The 22,302-nt window shown below is 35.7% G+C and overlaps 1 long non-coding RNA gene across 2 annotated transcripts in view; it reads left to right on the forward strand.

The window, feature by feature from the left end:
- The first annotated feature begins 2,931 nt into the window (after positions 1–2,931).
- The window catches only part of LOC102092672 (uncharacterized), a 48,074-nt gene continuing 28,703 nt past the window's right edge, over positions 2,932–22,302 (forward strand). For both annotated transcript variants that reach the window (XR_010470339.1, XR_010470341.1), the window contains exon 1: positions 2,932–3,052. This is a non-coding gene — a long non-coding RNA (uncharacterized LOC102092672). The remainder of the gene's footprint in view (positions 3,053–22,302) is intronic.

Here is a 22,302-nt window from a genome sequence, read left to right on the forward strand (position 1 = left end):
TAATAAAGTCATTGTTGTGATGAAGACAAACAGAAACTGAATGAAAGCAAACTTTTATAAATAGATACTATTTTTTTTTTCTTCACAATACTGCATTTTCTGTTAGCATGTAAAAAGGATAATTATTTTTAAACTGAAATGAGCTATGTATAAATGAGATATGCAAGCTACTAATTTTAAGCATCAGGTTGGATAGGGAATGATTTTTAAATGATTTTTTTGTTGTTAATTTCTATTCAAATTAATATATTTCATGTAGTCTTGGAAAAAATAGAGTTATAAAAACAGTTATCAAAATGAGGTAGTACTACTGAACTAAGAGTCATATATGTACCATCAATAGAGATGGAAATTTCTGACCTCTTAGAATTAGATAGAATGAGAAAATTCTCCCACTGTTCGTGATCATTAAGTACGTTTCAGCTGTAGGACTAAATTTTATTTTCTTATTTGGGATTTTCAAGTCAACAAGCAAAGAAAAATACGATGGGGCTTACACAAATAAGGTGCAGCAAGGATGAGAATGAGTTTTGTGATTCAGGCTGTGCACCCCATCTCTATTCCATGCACCAGCAATGACTCCATTCTGGAAAATGATGAGTTTGTTTACTCTTATTAATATATATAAAGTTCTCAATAGGACTAAATTATTGATTAAAGTTCTAAATTCATAGGGTCAGCTAAATTCTAGTAACCAAGAAAACTGTAGAATACAAAAATCTGAGGAAAGGAGAATAAAGTGCAAATATCAAACACAGAAAGGTACTCAAAAAGCTAACAAAAAGAGCAGTCAGTGAACAGCAAGCAGCATAAGGCTAATTATAGAAATGCAGCGTTGTTTGCCAAACTCTAAAAGCGTATGGCAGCAAAAACTTCCCTAAAAATATCAAAACCCTGAATGCACAATGCCCAGTCTCAGCAAATTGAAAAATAGGGCTGTAGTAGAAAAATGTTAGCTGAGAAACCTTCCAGAGTCTTCACCTGTGAAGCCTGGAGAACAATGCAAAGCGGTGCTCTTGAGCAAACATCAAAGCCTGATGCTACAAGAGATTGAGGAGCACAGAGTGCAACAAAGAGAATATTATCACAGAATCACAGAATGTTAGGGATTGGAAGGGACCTCGAAAGATCTTCTAGTCCAATCCCCCCGACAGAGCAGGAACACCTACATGAGGTTACACAGGAAGGCATTCAGGTGGGTTTTGAATGTGTCCGGAGAAGGAGACTCCAAAACATCCCTGGGCAGCCTGTTCCAGTGTTCTGTCACCCTCACTGAGAAGAAGTTTCTTCTCATATTTAAGTGGAACCTCTTCTGTTCCAGTTTGTATCCATTACCCCTTGTTCTATCATTGGTTGTCACCGAGAAGAGCTTGGCTCCATCCTCGTGACACTCAACCTTTATGTATTTATAAACATGAATGAGGTCATCCCTCATTTTCGTCTTCTCCAAGCTAAAGAGACCCAGCTCCCTCAACCTTTCTTCATAAGGGAGATGCTTCACTCCCTTAATCATCTTTGTTGCTCTGTGCTGAACTCTCTCCAGCAGTTCCCTGTCCTTCTTGAACTGAAGGGCCCAGAATAGGACACAATATTCCAGATGTGGTCTCAGCAAGGCAGAGTGGAGGAGAAGGAGATCCTCTCTTGACCTACTAACCATTCCCCTTCTAATACATCCCAGGATGCCACTGGCTTTCTTGGCCACAAGGGCACAGTGCTGGCTCATGGTCATCCTGCTGTCCACCAGGACCCCCCCAGTGAATACAGAGATCAGTTAAACAAAATCAAGCCAGCAACGGCAAAGAAAGGCACAAAAAGGTACCACATAAATCTGCACATTTAATAAGTGGTTTAGATGTAACATTTCCTTTTTAGTTTATTATTTTGACAGCACATGATGGCAATTATGGTGTGGTACTGTGGCAAACACTACCAGTGTTTCACGGCATAGCAAAATGAAGACAGTTTGCAAGCTGATGAAAATTACCTAGTAGATTGGAAGAAACATTTATGAAGGCAGAAACACAACAGGATACTGGCCGGTACATGCAGAATCTCTCTGGAGTCTTCTGTCCCTTGAAGTAATACAGACCAGCAATAGGAGGCAGAAGTTGTTAATAAGATACACAGGAAATGTGGGGTTTGTGAACAGAGCAGCTTTGCAAAATCCAAGGTGGCAGGCTGCCCTGGCTAGATGGAGGAGTGTCCTAAAAACTGCAATAGACCTGTTTGCCCACAGATGAAAGAACTAATTTTTGTCTGAGAGAAAAAAATAACTCAAGAAATATCTTTAAGGAAATCTAAAATTGCTGAAAACCAGAAACGTGAATGAGCAATGTGAAGCATGCAAAAATGCTCAGTACTCCAAATTTACGACTGCTGTAATGCCAGCTTTTACCAAATCTGTCCATCCATGTGTTTCAGTTTCTAGATATGTTTTGCATTATCTGGTCAAATAAATAGATGTTTTATTTATCAAACTAGTAGAAACAATACAAGTAGTAGTATTCAGTATTACATTCCATAATGGTGAAAGAGTTAAACTGTGAAAATTGGAATATTACACATGCTTAGGAACAGCTGGCCAGACTTTTCATATTGCAAGATTTAATCTCCATCTACTTCTAATATTGAAATCACTGATGATTCCAATTCCAGATTTTTCTCCTTGTTAACCTTCTTTAAGTCATTTTTTATAGAAACATCTAGAGGCAAACATATTCTTGGCATTCTTAGATTTTAAGGTGGGCTACAGCTACAAGCAAATGCTGCGTGATCCTGTCTCCACTTAGACCAGACACTACTCCAAAGTTCACTAACAGCATTGATAACTAAACATTAGCATTTTCATCACATGGCACAAAATCGATTGATTTGTCATCTCTGTAGGTCTAGCTGACAGTGAAACTAAAGCCCCTTTCAGTGTCTGCATGATCTCAGTGTGGGATTATTTAAACAGCAAGTTGATGTTGAAAAGGCATGCCCCGAGAGCCAGCAGTAGCAGCAAGCTCATCATGAGGCAAAGACACATTACTGGGGCTGTGGACTAGCCAAGGTCAGTACAAAAAGAAAGAAATCCTTGCAATGAGAGACTAGTTCCCAGGGCTGTTCTTTTCTTTGCAGACTGCAAAAATTCTTTATAGGTGTAGCTCTGGGGATTTATATATAGAAGTCTTTTCATTTTACTTTTCTTTCTCAAGGTTTTGGTTTTTTTTTTTTTCTCTGTCAGCATCTTTGTAAGCTCCACATTCAAGTAAAAACCTTAGCACTACAGAATGGATTAATACAGGATTACAAGATTATTATACTTCTGGATCCTCTCATCTACTTTTAAAAAAATGTATATCCTAATATTACATTGCATGTATTTAACATGATTCCTCTATGCAGAGCTGTATGTTATTACAGCTGTCAAAAGTAAGTGATTTTTTTAAAAGTAGCTGGGGTTTGTGAAGAGTCCTAAGAAGATTTACTTAGTTTATAAAGGATGTTAACAGGACTGATCATTAAATCTCCAGAATAATTTAGGATTTAAATGCGTCTTTATATTGTACAAACTTTCTATTTGGCTTTGTGTCTGTTTTTTTTTAGATCCACTATTACCTGACATTTTATTTCTTCTCTTTCCTCCTTCAAATCCTTCATGCCCTCTGACATTCTTGTGTAATAGAAATTCCAGCAGAAAATACCACGGACTCTCCCTGCTCCTTTCATCCTAAGAACAATATTTCTCTGAGCCTTTCCAGTCACCAGTACTTGGTGATCGAAAAGTTTTGATCCTGCTCCTACAGAAATCAGTTGAAAAACTTCAAATAACAGTAAAACAGGCTCTGAAATTCTCTGTACACCCTTTGATCCAGGATATTTTAAGAAGAAAATCATCCAGTGCTCTTAAAAAGACTAAAGTAATAGTAACTCCTTTGGAGTTAAGGTTTCCAGAAAACATTAAAAATGTGAAATATTTCCAGCATTTCTGTATGTTTTAACTCATTTGAACACAACAAACTTTGAATTCTGGTTCTCATGTGATCTGTGCAATAAGCTGCACAACAGGAGTGGCTACCGTTACAGTTCAGTTAGTTTACTTGCTGTCTACAAGGAAGTGGTCTAAGACCACTGCTCTTACTGCTCTGTGCTGTACTGCCAGTCTGAACACTGGTATACAAAAGTGAAAGCATACTACCTGGAAATACAACCTTGCAATGTGCAACTCCTTATCTTGCCTAATGAATTAGTAAATTAAAAAAATCAAACAAACTGTTTCTTATTTAACCCTCCAGAAACAGTTAAATCTGATAACTCACAAAGATCAAGAAATATGAAATTCTAACAGAAGATTAAACAGGATCAAACAATCTTTTGCACTTCTATAAGCAGACACAATAGAAATTAGGTAGATGTTGGCATGGGCCAGACCTAGTTTCTCATTTCCAGGCAGGAGACCTATTAATGTAGGTATGTTCTACAGGAACAGGATCATACATTTATAAAGGGAAGAATGAATCATCAGTCACAGAAATAAAGTTATTGTGGAAAGTTCCTGCCATTCATTTTGTCAATTTGTATCACGCAACAAGGAAAAGTAAAAAAAAAATTCTACATTTTTTCTCTGAAATCTTCTCTTGTGAAGGTGCTTTTGGCTCCTACCCTAATTTTGACAGTTTGCACTCAGACCTTCTCAAACTTGAACTCATCAGTCAGGGATGCTGCTGAAGGTGTTGAATGAAAGGGGAGGAATTCCTTTCTTACACAAACTCCTCCATGAGAAAAAAAAAATCTTCAAAAGCATCCAGCACTAGGGAGGAATATTAGGGATTATAAGAATCCCTTTCAAGCTGTACCTAACATACTTTCCTCTAACTCCAGTTTGTTGCACCGCTGCAGAGCAGGATAGGAGGAAGTACTACAATCCATCCACCTCACCTTTTCAGAGAGCACAAATAAAGTTAGAAGAAATAAACAAGCCCCCTTAGGCTGCATTCCATTTTTCTGAAATAAAATATATTTTAGAAGCCTATTAGAAGGAATAATAGGCAAACAGTGTCTTAACAAGTAAAGCAACATTAACTTGTCAATAATCCAATTAATCAGCTGCTATAAATTGTCAAAGATACATGTAATTTATGCAAGTGCTGAAATGTGGAAGGTCAGCAGCAGAGTGATATGAGTAACCTGCCTTTAGAAAGATTTGAACCCTAGCTGTTACATTTCACATAAGCTCCTTGCACCCTGTGTTAATTTAAGCATAAACAACGTGATATCCAAGAGCCACATGCATGATTCAAAACTTAAGATGTCAGGCCCACTGCATGAAAGTATCTCAATTACTGCCAGATTCCTCCTCTTACCTTAGCAGTGACAAAGTTACTTGCTCTGCAGCTGTATCCTCAGGTGGTTAAATTATCAGTTGCTTCTTTGTATTCACTGACCTAAATGGTTCTTTAAAAAAATTATGGGTATCTGCCTTCTCTGGCTTCTTAAATCTAGGCAGTTGGCTGGAAGAGCTGTAAAACATCTCCTCCTACTGGGTTAGCTCTTTCTACCAGCAGACTTTTATTTTTTTTTGTGTTCCTAGGCAGGTAGAACACATGTTTTATAATCTGCATGAGCACAGGCATTTACTGACCTCTCTGTCACCTGTGTTTGCACAGAGATTAGGCCTGAGCTTGTTTTGTTTCAGGTTCTGCAAATTCAAACAGAAGCAGATGCTTCACCTACCTAAACTTGGCTCTCAATTTTCTCTCCACAAAACATTTGCTTGGAACAGAGTCCACTCCAGCAACTTGGGATAATTCTGTCCCTCAAAAAGTTTTTGCAGTTAATGAGGAACAGTATGTGAAATTAACATGTATACACAATGAAGTTTTCTTTTAGCACTCTTTTTAGTGTGGATTATTCTTACTAGATCAACACAAAAAGCCTCATGGGTGGTAGTCATGAGGGAAGAGATTGTTGGGTTTTAAATTTAAAATTTACAGGTTTTTCATTGACTGCTGAATGAATCTGACCTGTGGCTCAAAGACATGAGTAACATAAAAGTTCAGGTTATAGCAATAGCAGTTTTATTTATGCTGCAAACATCAGACTTGGAACTAAGTCAAACCATTTTTTTTTTGCTCTATTGCACCACTGTTCCTCAGTTCTGAGGCAGGGGAGAATCTTCTATGAATAAGAGTAATCCTACATTTTACCTTTCAATCCGTGCTGTCCATACAGAGATTTAATAATGGATAACAGTGACTGATCATTATAATGATGGACAGCTGAGTCTTCTAGGAGGTGAACTAAGAGAAACAACTCATTTCAAAGACACTGGACAGAGAAATTTAATATTTGCACTCTAAATTTTATCTCTTATATTACACTCCAAAAGAGCAAGTAAAATAAAATAAAAACAATACACATTTTAGTAATGATTACATCAGAAAGAGTCTTATGTGAATCATACTCAGTACAGGCTGGCAGTAGAAAGAGGCCTATACCTGAACTTATCACATGGCCCATGCCTGGATATTTAAACCAGGGAAATGAAAATGTTTATCTCTTTTTCCTAAAGTTTGGACAAAAGTAATCTAGCCAGGTGTTTCAGGCTAAAACAAAAAAAAAAATCTATCTGCCTACAGAGAACTGAGAGATTTTATTATATCAACAGTGTCCTGCTTCAGGGAGCAGTGGACTCAATAAACTGGTTATATAGCTTAATGTATTTGTTTTCAGGATAATTATCAGTCCCTTCAATAACCATCTCTTGTCTTCTACTTATCATGGTTGTATAGCATTTGAAGCATATGTGTTTGTGCAAGAACAAAATTAAAGTTTGTCTAATATACTTAACATACACCTGAGATACAGTATTTTACATCAAAAAATAATGCAAGCATTTTTACTTTGAAAATGTACTTTTCAATATCTTAGGATCATTCTGTCATACATGCACAATATCTTATTCTATAGGTTCTGTCCTGAAACCAGTGGGATGGCTCATAAGCAAGCAACTGAGCAGGGCTGGACAAATTTGGTCCTTGGATGACCTGTATACACTGTCAAAATATTGGTTTTCCTGATATCAACAAGATAACAGCCTCTACCTTCAATTTGGTCAGCCTTACAGCTTAATGATGGCTGTCTGGATTGTTCCAGCCTATATCTGTTCGCTTTCATTTTTCAACATCTTCTCACTCCATTTTCATTCTTTTTGTTCTTTCTGAGTATTCTTTTTATTCTGAGTGTTTTAAAGACAGCTATGTATTTAAAACAAGATTTTCAAAATCTGACTGTCCTTAAACTGTCATTTTATCTTTTTTTTTTTTTTTCTCCCTTCAATAAGACTAATTTCTCCTTCCATCTCTCCCAGAAATCCCCATTTCCTATTCTTTATCTCTTACTGGCAGTTTTTTCGTCTTCTGATAATATTTTTTTTTATATTTTTTCCCCCTTCACAATAGATCCTCATATTATTTAGACACTAATTCTTTCCTCCCTTTTTGCAGTCCTACACAGTATAATGCCACCACAATTGCTGTGCACACATTCTTTGCCAAATAATGACCATTCCCAGAGGGATTTGATAGTCCCGGCAGACCAAATTACACATAGCACCAGTGACGATATGACTATATATTTACTAAGACTACTCTAAAATAAAGGGAACAATGTTTGTGCCCTTCACTGGGAGGACTGAAAACAGAATCAAAAAGCGTATGCAGAAAAAGAAAAGACTGGTTACGTATGATAAACCTAACCATTTAGAGCAAGATAATTACTTCGTAGTTTGGCCAATTTCCCATTTTAAAGAAATCTCTTCAGGTAATCTGTCTACCATTATGACAATATTTTCAAACAGAAGACTTAATCTTGTGGCTCAGATGGACTCACCTTTCTGTGGGAACCAGCTGCTTAATGTGATCAAGTAGCCATGACTGTGATGACTTATTACCATATGGAATCTGATCTGGGCTAGAACATTGGTTTTGTTCAGTGATTTGAGGAGGTAGACAATTTGTCACAGAATTACCTGTTCTTCCTAAAACTTACCATTGTTCTAGAATTTGCCTCTATGTTTGAACTTTTTAACTGTATATATAAGAAGCACTTTCATGTTTACAGTTATACACAAAAGAGTGGGAATCATTCTTTCAGCTCAGGCTCTAAGGAGAACAAAGAAATTTGGAAGAATACATGATCGATTATTTTTGTGTCTTTGCTTAGGAGATGAATCTTCAGAAGATTTTACCTTTTAAAATAGAGAAAAAAGTGTCAAAACTTGTTCCTTAGCTAATATAGGGTCTTTAATGATTAATTTCAATGATTACTTGGACATAACCTGTTCTTCGCTGTACAATCAGATATTTATGGTTATTGTATAGCCTTCTAAAAGTCATGGTAGCCTAGAGCTGCATGGTACGTTCAATCCATCACTGCACACTTAAAGCACAAGTGGAAAAATTTGAGTTGCATGCTACCTCAATGTGTAAGATCAAGCTTCCAAGTCCTGTTGGATGTATGAACCACAGTAGCAAAGCCTCATACTTCTTTGAGCATCATACAGTATCAGCAGCAATTTTACAGGACAACTAAACTGATGAACCTTGCATGAATATAAATCCAGAGATCACAGACTTAGTCTTTGCCATCATCTATGAGGCCAATATATGTAATAACTATGACTGTCTCTCTTAGCAAGTAAACTCTATCTTACTCCCTTCCAAAATAAGTAGGTATTAGCAACAAAACAACAAAACACCACACTGCAAAGCTTCTAATTTGCAGAACAGAACATCAGCGTTTGAAATTATTGGGTGTTAGTAGAACACATTCAGGCAACTTTTATTTCCAGGCATATAACATGGGTATCCACTTTGTCTCAAATTTGAGTTAGGATGCTATCCTAGGTTTATCCAAACAGCAGCCTAAGAGGCCAAAAGCAGAGTCTCATTGCAAAGAGTAGAAACTAAAGAGAGATGAAGAACAATACAGAATATTTAAATCAGAATTTGTGGTCCATTGCACTCAGCTACTAGCAAAAATTGATCATGTATTAAAATTAATATGTTTAAATACTCTAACTTCAGAGTACACATGAGTCTTCATGCATACAGAGGTCACCAGATGTATTTAGTGTATGGAGAAGTATGCTATTGATTCATGCTATTGAAGACCAATATAGAAAGCTTCCAGCCAACTCCCATTCTACTGATACCAAAACTATGTGAAGACAAAGTGAAACAGTACGACCAGAAACCTCATGTGAAACTCTGAAGCCAACATGGTTAAAATTTCTAGCTAAATGACAGGAAGTGTTTCGATCTTACAGAAATGCTAGTTGCTCTGCACAATAAGTAGCACACTGCACAAAGCAAATGGTAGTGGGTTTTGCTGTTGTTGTTTTGTGGGGGTTTTTTGCACATGCAGAGATTTCCACAGAGAGACTATTGATGTGATTCTGCATCACAAGTACCTAAGAAGGTCAAATCCTTATATTACAAGAAAGTTAATACCAGCTGCATTGATTCAAATTAACAAGTAGGAGGACAAGTTTGCTTTACTCAGGGTTACAGGGTTTTCTTCCTAGTAGAAAAATCCTTTCTATGTAGCTTGTGAAAAGATACAATGCAAAGAGTGTGTACATTATATGCACACTATAAGGATAGATTTTACACTATAAGTACTGACACAATGATAAATCTACAGCTATAGCAACTTTTTCAAAGTCAATTCCTTGTTACAGGCTTTCTATGTTTGTTCAAGAAGCATCTTGAAAAGACCTGCTATTCTCACTGCAGGGGTAAAAAGTACTGGCAACTATTAATTCATCTTAGAAATGATTTTGTTATTGCAGTAACAATGACATTCTCCGCTACACTGAGACATGATAGTAGTACTTATCTAATAAGGTAGAGGAACTATGACCACTGTAGGAAAACGGGGTATAGTATTTATTGTAACTAATATTCAATTCTTAAAAAAAAATCCTGTTATTTTGAAGCCGAGTAAGAAACTCAAAAAAGCAATATGGCAGATGCTACATATTAACAACAACCTGTTTGTAAAAAAGAGTGCTTATTATAAATACCCATACTATTTTGTGAAACTCTTACGCTTACCACATTTATATCTTTAGAGGAAACAACAGCGATGATAACTTAATAAGAAAGACATATAACTGGTAAGGCAGTGTTCAGCTAAAATAGAAGAATTATAAAGAAAATTAAAATCCTGAACCTTTTGTCATATTTCGTATTTGCACAAATGCTTTTGTATTTCCAAGGAAGATGTATATACAGGAAAATACGTGATTGGGTGGGTTCTTTTTTTCTTCTTTTTTCTTTTTTTCCCATCTTCTTTTTAATCTAATCTCTTGATGTGGGTAAGGAACACTGCAGCAATAGCAATAAGAAATTATAAGTAATAAGTAGTAAGAAGATGATAAGTACATCAGAGATCATAAACATATAAATACAAAAATTTGATAGTGGAAGGTGCAGAAACTACTACTTAAACTTCACAAAAGAGATCCCTGAAAACCAAAGTTGCAGCTGAAGGCCATGCTGCCTCTCAGGTGAAATTTTGTAAATGGAGTGGAAGAGAGATGCCAAATGCAGTCTGAATGCCAAATAAATTAATAAGAATCCACAGCTTTGTGGTGGCTGGCAGTAAGGGAAGATTTTGAAAGACTACAACAATTTCAAAACTGCACAACAGAAAATAAATCCCCTAAAAAATAGCGTGGCAATGGAGAAAGAAATCCTAAGAGAAAGGATAGCCCTCTGTTTTTATGAGCATAACTCTGTAAGAAACTTCAGCCAGTAAATTAACTGTAACTCCAAATGAAAGCAAAAATGAGGCCAAAGTGAAACAAGTCAAATGTCTTGTTTGCTAGTATGATGAGTTGGGCATTAGTAAACAATGGCTTTCAGAAATTGTTGTGAAAAATAGGAAAGTGTTCATTATAGTAATAATAGAAATGCAAAGCAAGACCATTTGTAACTGGGATACAACTGTTTGAAAGAGTTTACTGTTTAGAAAGGATGGAATTAAGATTAAAGATGGTGGGATAGTCTTGCAATTCATAAAAAAAAGACTGATTAAATAAATATAACAGTGCCTGTAGTTAAAAAAAAAAACAAAAACAAAAACAACTTCCTGGGAAGACTTCATAGGAATATGTTAATATTTCTCCTGCATCAAGGCTGGAGAATGGATATTTTTTTATTGCCAGATTATGTGACATATGTATATTTTATAAATCCTACTGACTTCTTAGCATTTATCTTCCAGTCTGTGTCAATCCACAACAACGTCAGGCACGTTTGGTTAATTCCTAAATCAATTAGTCGCTCATGCAGTCCTCCTGGCAAACACTTAAGATGTCGTGAAAAAACATGTACAATATTTTGTTAAAAATTATTAATTTAATTTCAAATTGTCATTGAGATAAACGGATAAAAACCTGAGGAACTGGTTTATAGTATGGCAGACAGACAAATTAGGAAGATGGTTAATAAAGCTGACAGAAGAGTCCAAAGATTTGAATTTGGAGGTGGATGCACAGAATTTAAATTAAAGTGCAGTATCTGGAGTCCTCACAAATAAAAGAGAAAATTGCAAGGCTGACAGTCTGTTTGGATAAGCAAGCAGAAAAGAAAATTTCAAAAGTGAAAGTATCTATAAAGATATGGATAAAGGATCAAACAGTTACCTTGAAGTCAGAAATACAAATGTCTGAAAGCATACTTGAACTCCACTTTTCTAAGGAATTTAATATAGCAGAAAAGTAATTATCTAAAGATAGGGTAATGGAAATTACTGCATCGAAAGTAAAAGCAAGTTTACTTTGATACAACTGAAGTGCAATAAAATCCACAAACTGGGATATTTATAAAATGTTGGTAACAAATATTCAATTGATCATTCAATGTAGAGATTGTAACCTGGGACTAATGCGTAGAAAGCCTACTAATATTCTTACTTGCAGAATTACGTATGGAGAGAAAAAAGGAAAGCAAAATGTCTCAGCTACTACAAGCCTGTTACTTTGACTGTTCAGAAACAAGTCAGAAATGAAACGACAAAGAAAAGGCAAATATACATGGAGTGAAGTGGACTAAAATCAACATGGTTTTATCAAACATGAGAATGTGCCTTTGTTGCCTTATCACCTTCTCAGACAAATGCAAAGTATTTGTCTGATTCATCTAAATTTAAGCAGAACTTCTGATATATATTTTTCATGGGAAATTATTATTTAATGCAGAAATGATCACATTTTAGACATGGACTGTAAAATGAATAAAGAATGGGATAAAAGCAAAAAAACCTCACACAAACAGAAAACCAAACCAAAACAAACCACAATAACAACAAAAAAACCCCACAAAATAAAAACAGCCCCAAAAAGTTATGTTAAAATGTAGGTTATCAGGAAAGAGATAACAAAGATATTCTTTAATAATCAATCTTGAGACTGACCCCATTTATTATTTCCAGTGCTCACTTTAATACAAGGAATTTTGGCAATGACAAATTTCAGAGGCAGTATCACTCCTGAAAAATGTGTTATTGACCTTCAGGAGTAATTAGATGACTTTGTAGATTAAAAAAAAAAAAAGGAAAAAAAAAAAAGAAAAAAAGAAAGAGGTGAAACTTATGTATGCAAGCTGTAATTTCATACACTTAGAGAATAACAAGAAGAATATTTGTCCTCAGATATAAAGGGTATATTGATTGATCCTACCATTGTAGGTGATCATTATTAAAAAAAAAAATGAGTCTCCAACACTCAAGAACTGATAAGTATTCAGAGGTGGGCAACTAGCTGTATTTGCCTACAAAGCACTGAAAATGCCTCATGGAGAATTATTTATAGATACCAGATACATAGTATTAAATACAAGATTTTTGTAAAATATTTTAGTATGCTGAAGAGCTTCTAGGGTTATTTGAGGAAAAACATCACATTAAAACAATGAAGCTTTTTCATGCTAGTAAAACAAAAGATGAAATGATGTATTTTTACTTGACGATATGAGATCAATTTATGTTACTTAGGAATATTAAGCATTTTGTATTCAGTAAGAGACAGCTTCCACTGCTCACTGTAACTGTAATTACCCTGTGATTCAATGAGTTGTACTGAGAATATTCCTGGTTGATAATGGAGCATACTATGGCTTGTGTGTTCAGATGGGCTATTTGTGGTTTTCTAACTGTCAAAGGCTGAAAGCTGTTGAAATTTTACAAGTTCATGAAGAGTAAATGAACAATAAGGAAGAATATGAGCCTAAAGAAGCGATCTTCTGACATGAAGCTGACATCTCGGCTTTTATGAGAGATGACCCATAGACATAGGGTAGAGGGAGGAATCTGTGTCTGCATACAGCTGTCTAGGTAAACACAGAAAAGAAAGTGTCCCAGTACAACTAAAGATGTATGCACGTCTGGAGGACATGGAGGAATTTGTAAATTTTGTATCAACGCAATAATAACAATCATTTGATAAAAGGCAGAAGATCTGTATCAAAATCGGGACAGGTGACGGTTTCCAGAAAGATTATCTGTAAAAAACAGCTAATAAAATAGAGTCTCTATCTACCAATGCCTCTCTCAAGAATTTCCTCATTTCACCTACATAAAATAAATTTGTATATGAAATATTGTTAATGTAAGTACTGAAGAAAGAAGAACATTCTCAATCTTCATTTAGTATCACTATATGATTCAGAATCTGATTCACATGAGCAAAATACTGTCAACTCTGTAATTTTAGGGTGGCTCTTCAGGGTTTTCCTAGACACTCAGGATGTGGAGTCATGAGGTAATCGTCATGAAGAAAATATGTTTATGTGAAGAATAAAATGTCATTAACTTTGTGAATCTGAGCATCTATGAGTTGTCACTTATGCTGATTTCTCACCAGGCACACAAAATATATTGACTTGGTCTAGATAACAAGATTAAAACAAAACAAAACAAAAAAGAACACAAAAAAAACCCCACAAAAAACACAAAAAAGCACAAACAGAAAACCAACCAACCAAGCAAACCCACCACCACCAACAAAACCAAACCAAACCAAACCAAACTAAACAAAAAAACAACACAAGCAAACACACACACACACACACACACACAAAAAAAACCACACATAAACAAAACTAAACAAAACCAAACAAACAAACAAACAAAAACCCACCAAAATAATAAAAGCCTATTCAGTTTATCTGTAACACCATTCCAAACACAGTGACCCAGCAGTTCAGATTGACATACAGCAAATAAAAGACACACATTCTTTTTCTGGGTAGCTTAAACATAACACAGATATTTATATGGGAAAAGTGAGCACATACCAATATTTGAAAAATGCACAGACTACAACACACATACAAATCATGCCTTTGAAACTCAAATTATAATTCTTAAAGTACAGAAACTTAAAAGTTTCTCACATGGTTACATAGAACCCATATGCCCACTAGAGGCTGAATGTACACTGGACTTTAAATTCCACAGTTTCATAGAAAGTATTTTTATGTAGGATGCAGCAATAACTTGGTATGCTGAAGTGTAGTTCTGTTTCTCTTATCCTTCAACTTCAGACTCAGCAAAGACAGAAAGTACAATGTCTCAAAATCATTTTAACAATGTATTTTTAAATATTTGGTTTATCAAAACATCTACTGCTGCTCTAGAGAAATATAACAGTGAATTTCATAATGCCAAGTGTTTTGACAGTGAGTCATCTAGCTAGTTTTACACCTTTTCTGCTCTTTTTGCTTTAACAGTAAAAGCAGCTATAAAATCACTGAACATCCCATGCCTACCAAGATAATACAGTAATACAGCCAATACAAAGGCAGAATAAAAAATAAGCTTATGATAAACTCTGGGTTGCCTTTTTGGCATATGAATTTGTAGGGAAAACATTAATGATTGTAGGTACCACAGAATCACAAAATGACTAAGAATGAAAGGGATCTCTGGAGGTCATCTGGTCCAACGTTTCTTGCTCAAGCAAGGACACTTAGACCTGGTTGCCTAGGAGCATGACCAAATGGCTTTTGTATACCTCTAAGGAGGTAAACCCCACTATCTTTCTGGGAAACCTGAGCCAATGTTTGGTCAACCTCACATCAAAAAAATGTTTCCTGATCTTCATAGGGAACCTCCTGTGTTTTAGTTTATGCCCATTGCCTCTGATTCTGTCACTGGGCATCACTGAAAAAAGCCTGGCTCTGTCCTTTTTTCACCCTCTTCAGGTATTTACACACACTAATAAGATCCCCCTTGAGCCTTCTCTTCTACAGGCTAAACAGTCCCAGTTATCTCAGATTTTCCTCACAAAAGAGATGCTCCAGTCCCTTTGTCGCCTTTGTGGCCCTTTGCTGAACTCTTCTTCCTGTTCTGAAGAGCCCAGAAGTGGACACAGTACTCCACATGTGAATTCACCAGTGCTGAGCAGAGGGTAAGGGTCTCTTCCCTTGACCTACTGGTAATAATTTGCCTAATGTAGCCCAAAATACCATTAAACCTCTTTGTCCAAGGGTATATCACTGGTTCATGTTCAACTTGGGTGTCCACCAAGCCCCCCAGGTCCTCTCTGGCCAAGATGCTTTCCAGATGGGTGACCCCCAGAATTCACTTAGTGAAGTCCAAGTAGACAATATCAGCTGCTCACCCTTTGTCTACCAGGCCAGTCACTTAAGTTGGTCAAGCATGACTCCTCTTCATGAATCCATGCTGACTGTTGATGATTTTCTGATTGTTCATGTGCTAGGACTAGCTACTCTATGACCTTCCTTTAGGATTGAGGTGAGACTGACTGTCCTGTAGTTCCCTCTGTCCTCCTTTGTGACCTTCTTGAAGATGGGGGTGCCATTTGCTTTCCTCCAGTCTTAAGGCACTTCTCTCAGTCACCATCATTGGTCAAAAATTATTGACAGTGGCTTCATGATGGCACCTGCCAGATCCCTCAGCACTTGTGGATGCATCCCATCAGGGACTGTGTTCACCTGCGCAGGCTTCCTGGCACTTTTGTCTGACTTTGTATTAGTTGGTATGGACCTTTATTGAGCATGGAGCTGATCCTTAAATATTAACCATCTTACTTGGGCTCCTCTTCTCTCTAGTGTTTTATCTCACAGGCCTCCTCAAGATGATCTTCAAAAAAGCCAAAGACTGGTTTCCTGAAGTCTATGGCTGTAACCTTGTTTTTCACCCTGCTCCCTCTCCTCATGATTCTGAACTCTACCATATCACATTCGATGTACCCAAGGATATATTTAATTTTCACATTCCCAATGAGCCTCTCCTTTATGGTGAGTAGGAGGTCTGGCAGAGCACCTCTCTTCATTGGTTCTCTCTACCATTTGAGACAGGAAGTTTTCATCAATGCACTCCAGGAACCTCTTGGATTCCTTATGTCATGCTGTGTTGCCTCTCCAGGAAATACCAAGATAGTTGAAGTCCTCCAGGAGCACCAAGGCCTGCAAATATGAGGCTGCTGCTATCTGCATGTAGAGGTCTCATCCAATTGGTCTTCCTGGTCAGGTGGCATGTAGCAGACACACACCATAATGTCACCTCTATCAGTCCTCTCTTTAATTCTAACACCTAAGCTCTCATTTGGCTCCTCATTCATCCTTAGACAAAGCTTGATGCACTCCAGATATTCTGTCACATAAAAGGTTACTCCCTCTGTTCACCTTCCTTGCCTGTCCTTCCTAAATTTCTTGTATTCCTCTATTGCAACACTCTAGTCATGAAAGCCATGCCACCACGTCTCCATGATCCCCAAAAGATCACTACCTTGCCACTAGTATCACCAGGATTCTCTGTGGATCATGTCTGTTACTGTCAGACATTGAACACAGTCTGCTAGGAGGAGCTGCCCACTTGGTCAAGGAAAAAAAAAAAAGAAAAAGCCATGGGGGGAAAAATGTTCAGATGTATCTGGTGACTGCTCCTTTTAGAGAGGATATCTATAAATAGCATCCTAAAGAGGCAAAATGTACACCTGAATGAAGACAGTCTGACTGCACGAATTCTTCTTCCCCTTTAGAACATGCAACTTCATTGCAAGAGGCTTTGTACAAGAAAACTGTCTTTAAACCAGCCAGCCTTTAGAAACTGGCTAGAATGGAATTCACAAATCACCACCTTTCATGTGGCATTATGCTCTGAAACTATATGTGTGTCATGAAACCGTAATTTCACTATACAGTACCTCAGAGAAGTTCAGTTCAGCCTCTCCCTATATAAACTGCTATCAGTTTATAACTTTATGATCTACACCTTTTCACAGTGATTAGAGATGAAAAAATGATAATGAACATTTTCAGATGTTGCTCTGTCTAGAAATCCTTCTCTTTGAACAGACTTTGATAAGACCTTTCTTCTACATCATTTAAAAATTAGACCTGGGTTAAACTGCTGGTTTCATTTTCCTCCATTGGGATCCTAATAGAATATATAATTCCCATTTGAGTCAAGGACTGTGGAATGGAGGAAAACTCAGAAGGAGCTTGTAGCGTCTTATTTGCCTTCTTCTTTTCCCTATGCCTTTTTTTTTTTTTTTTTTAACCTTGTCTTAATTCAGGCTCTGGGAAAAGAAAATAGCCTGGTTAATGCTTGACAACAAAAATGACTGAAAATTGACCAAGTCATTAGCATCTTACATTTTTCTACAGAAACGCAAGAGAACGTGTGATGTCAATAAATATCAAGCAGATTGCCCAAAATAACCTGATGATTTATTATTTACTTTCTCAATTACCCTTAGAAATAAACAAAATTAAGTTTCACAAAGTACCATTATTTGAAGCAAGTGACGTCTGTGTTCCAGCTTAACTATCCCGAGCAAATAAAGTTTCTGTGACTGGAATCAGATTGCCAGACTATCAGCTTTTTTTTTTTTTTTTTCTTACGAGAGTATGATGTTAAATATTAGTGTTTTGGAGAAATCTTATTGACATTCCTTTAAAAAAAAAAAATGTCAACAGGCAATATTATCTTTTGACTCCCCACTATGAGTAGAATTCTGTCTATTTATTAAGGTGCTTGTTAATTTATTAGATACTTATAAGCTTATAGGAATTCATAAATCCATTCTTCAACTCTTAATTCTCTCAAGTAAAGAGCATTGTTTTTGACACCATTTGTGACATTAACTCAGAAATGAAAGAAAGAAACCATGTAACTTTGTCAATATAAAGATCTAAAAACTTTAACAGATGTTTGATTTTTGTTAACATTGAATGACAATGTTACAGATAGGCATAAACTCCAGAGAACTCCTGAAGTAATCTTCTAACTATTTTTGTCAGGAAACTGCAAATGTCACCTTTACTACACGCTATTATGCATTTAATGTGCCTTTCTGGTTTTGGTGGTGGTTTTTGTTTGTTTGTTTGTTTGCTTTTGGTTTGGTTTGGTTTTGAGGTTTCTGTTTTGTGGTTTGTTTTTTTTTGTTCCGTTGTGTTTTTTTTTTTTTAAGTCTATTTTTATCTTCACATCTTCTGAATCTGTTTTTTAAGAATCACAGATTTAATTTGTCAAATTAAAATTAAAAAATGTTCTGAAATAAAGCTTTCCTCATAGCAATAAAACAACAGTATGTCCCTTGTTTTGGTTAACTGTTCATTTTTCTGGAAGTGAATAAAAAATGAACCTTATGCTTCCTTATGTGACAGCAGTTAGGGCTGTCTTTCACTAGACAATAGCACTGAATCCTGAAGTCTATTCCCTTATGTTGTTTTTCTGTGCACACACATACAAAGATATTCTCTGTAAGGTCAGATCCTTCATATAAGTGCAGAGGTCAGCCTCCCATAATATTATATAACAGAGTGGTGCTCTCTCATATACTGCCCTGTTTGATGGTTCAGTGAAGCGTTTTTATAACATAAACCTTAATGTAGCATATAAAGGCATCATAGACCATCACTATATTCAGACAAATCTCCAGATCAATGAGTAGGGTAAAGCCTTAAACGGAAGGAAAGGCTGCTCAAATATCTATAACACACTTAACTCTCTGCAGCCACAAAAATGTTAGTGAGCCTTCATAATACAGTTTCTCTATTCTTCCCCTTCAGAGACATATCTGTCACCAGGGGAAAGCAAATGAATAAACATTGTTCCAGTCTTCATTTGCACCCTGTCAGATATGACAGCTGGGAAGGATTTTGAAATTTTTTTTTTTTTGTTGGTTGGTTGGTTGTGTTTTTTTGTTGTGTTTTTTTTGCTTAGTTGTTTGGTTTTGTTTGGTTGGGTTGTTTTTTGTTTTGTTTTGTTTTTTGGGGGGTGGTTGTTGTGTGTGTGTAGCTTTTTTTTTGTTGTTTTTTTTTGTTGTTTTTTTTTTATGATAGTGCATGCATATATGCTGTTTTCCAAAAATTGTGCATCTCAGGTTTCCTCCACCTCATCAAATGGAAGTATGAATGATGATTAGAAAGTCACTTTCAAATAACTTGTGAGAGAAAGCTTTTTTTTTTTTTTCATCAGGGAACCTGTGCACACAGTCAAAATACTTGCAAGATAAAGATTTTCTTCTTAGAGCAGTACACTTGCATAATCTTGAGAATCAACTCTAGTCACACTTTTTTCTCAGTTCACAAATGACAGTGATGGAAAATAAGATTAACTGTTTGAACAAAAATAATGAGGAGAAACAAAACACTACATAAATCATTCATAGTCTAAATGATACAGAGAATCAAAGGAAAAGAAATAAAGTTAATTTCTGCCAACTCTCAAGTTAATAGGAAATTGGACTGCTCACTTCAACATTTTTAAAAAACATAATATGTCAGCATATCATTATATTGACACTGTGTAGCTTGAAATACTGTAAAATAATACACATTTAAAAAAGATCATAAAATTAATGTTATTTGTAAATATTTTAGGTTTTCTAGTAGTTAACATGTTAATCTGACAATATTTTGTTAAATTAGTTTCAGCTACTCTAATAAACATATATGCACCTACTTTCCTAATTATTATTTGTGAAGTATGTGAAGGAAACACAGATATATAACTTAATATGCACTGTAGCCTGCTTCCTCTAATTGTGACATATTCTAGTGGCATTTAGATGGCATGATCTGATACTTGCAGTGTGTGAAAAATAAATAGAAAGAAAGAAGGTAAAAGAATGTCTTTAGGTGTGAAAGGAAGGAATAGGTACAACAATATAATTAATTCTAAAATTATTAGTTTTGTCATTCAACATCCTGAGTCCTCTATGCCATTTATGAACATGACTTCCAGTAATTACAACAATGCATATAATTCAAAAAAATCATATGAAGAAAAATGTGGCTCAAGCTGTTTTTTGTTTTTTTTTTTTTGTTTTTTTTTTTTTAAATAAGAAAATCCAGAACACAACTCCCTAAGTTCTTTGTAAATTCTGCAAAGGACTAATGGGCCTCTGACAACTGTCTGTAAACTAAAAAATACTCTAAACTTATTTTGGATTATTTGCAACTATTTACTTGAGTTAGAGCATGCTACACTGAAAGCTAGCTGAAGTTAGTATAGCTCATTTGAAAAACATGACACCTGATTGAGACACTGCTATAAATTCTTAAGAAATGAAATCCACAGAATGTGTAGCTGTAATAACACTCATGCCATGTACAATGCTGTAGTCAGCACAAAACTGAAACAGAAGTGAAGAGTGCTGGATTCTGCTTTTGCTTGATCACAGAAACACAGAATTCTTAGGGTTGGAAGGGACCCCTGGAGATCACCTTGTCCAATCCCAGTCTGAATGAGCAGCTGAATGCTCAAATAGAGAGTATCCAAGAGTAACTAGCTAGATAACTAAGTTAATAAAATATTTCAACCATATTGGCAAGTAGAAGCCATTAATGGTATCTAATAATCGTTTAATTACCTTTTGGGACAGTTGAAAGCAAAATTTTCCTTACTACTACTTTCCTTACTACTAAGTTTTGAATAATGCCAATGAGGACATAGGAGAAGTTTTTAACTATATGGTTTCTTTGTAAATCTGAAAGAGGGACAATGCCTGGAGTTGTATCCTGTCACTGGTCAATTTCAAAATATCCTGAGGTTACTATCTGAAAATGTAGGAAGTGAAATCTATTTTCTCTGAGATTTTAGTCTCTTAGGTTTTGCATTTTCTCTGAAGTAAGGTATCAAGAATTTCACAAACAAACACACACATACACACAAACAAAATAAGCAACAACCTCAGGGAACTGAGTTCTAATCTTCTTTCCTCTGTTTTGTTCCACCTTTCCTTTCCCTCTCACTCCATCTGCAGGGAAGCTTAAAATGGATTTGGAATAGGGTACAAAGCTCATCTCACACCAAAAAAATCTGTCAGTTTTATAATTTCTATTAAGTTATCTATTCATGTTGAAAAAATAGTAGAAAGAATGACAGGAAAGTTAAAAAAGTAATAAATGCATTTGAGTTCATACATATTTGGAAGTAAGGAAATGTTGTCAGGAATGCCTGCAAGATGGAAGTGTTGCCTTGAGCATCTCTAGCCAATATAAATATATGAAAATGCTTCTGATATTTCAAGTAATGCTCAAGAAACCTTTTTTAAAAAAAAAAAAAAAAAAAAATTTGTTTCACACATGCTTTCTTTAATCAGTTTTATCAGTCTTTTACATCACTCAAAAAAACACCCATTTCGACCCTCCTGAATAAGACATGAGGAAAGTGTATGAGCTAAAGTGAAACTCAAAAAACCCTGTATCGAATCTTAAAAAAAAAAAATATCTTGAGGTGTTCTATTTTTTGCTTCTGGTGACTAACTAAGAATCAGAGCATTTTTCTAGTTGTGTTTACTTGGTAAGTTACTAAGAAAGTAAACCTAGAAAATATCTAATACATTATGAAAGAGGTTACCTTCAATCAAACAATAATAACAGTTAAAAGTTATAATTTGTCAAACATGGAAAGGAAGGTAATATGAAAACTAGTGTATTGAGGTTATAAACAAAGAAGAAAGGAAAACATTAAAATTTTTATACACAGGAGATTGCTACAGCGAATCTTAGAGAGTAGAGTTCAGGTGCGGCTACAGAGACTTAAGCTGTTTCAGCATGTTTTACAAATGTCAGTATATGTTACGCTTTGACATACCTATTGAGTTCTGGGCTAAGTTTACCCAAACGGTTATCTATGAGGGTGTAAAAATACACATGGTTTTAGGTGATCATGTTATCATAAGAATTCATATTACTGGAAGTTTTAAAGATGTGGCCCCTGGCTGAAACTCACCTATAATTAAGATATTGTCATCAGTTGCATTAGCTTGAACGA

Source organism: Columba livia, chromosome 2 (genome assembly GCF_036013475.1).
Source record: "Columba livia isolate bColLiv1 breed racing homer chromosome 2, bColLiv1.pat.W.v2, whole genome shotgun sequence".
NCBI classification, from domain to species: domain Eukaryota; kingdom Metazoa; phylum Chordata; class Aves; order Columbiformes; family Columbidae; genus Columba; species Columba livia.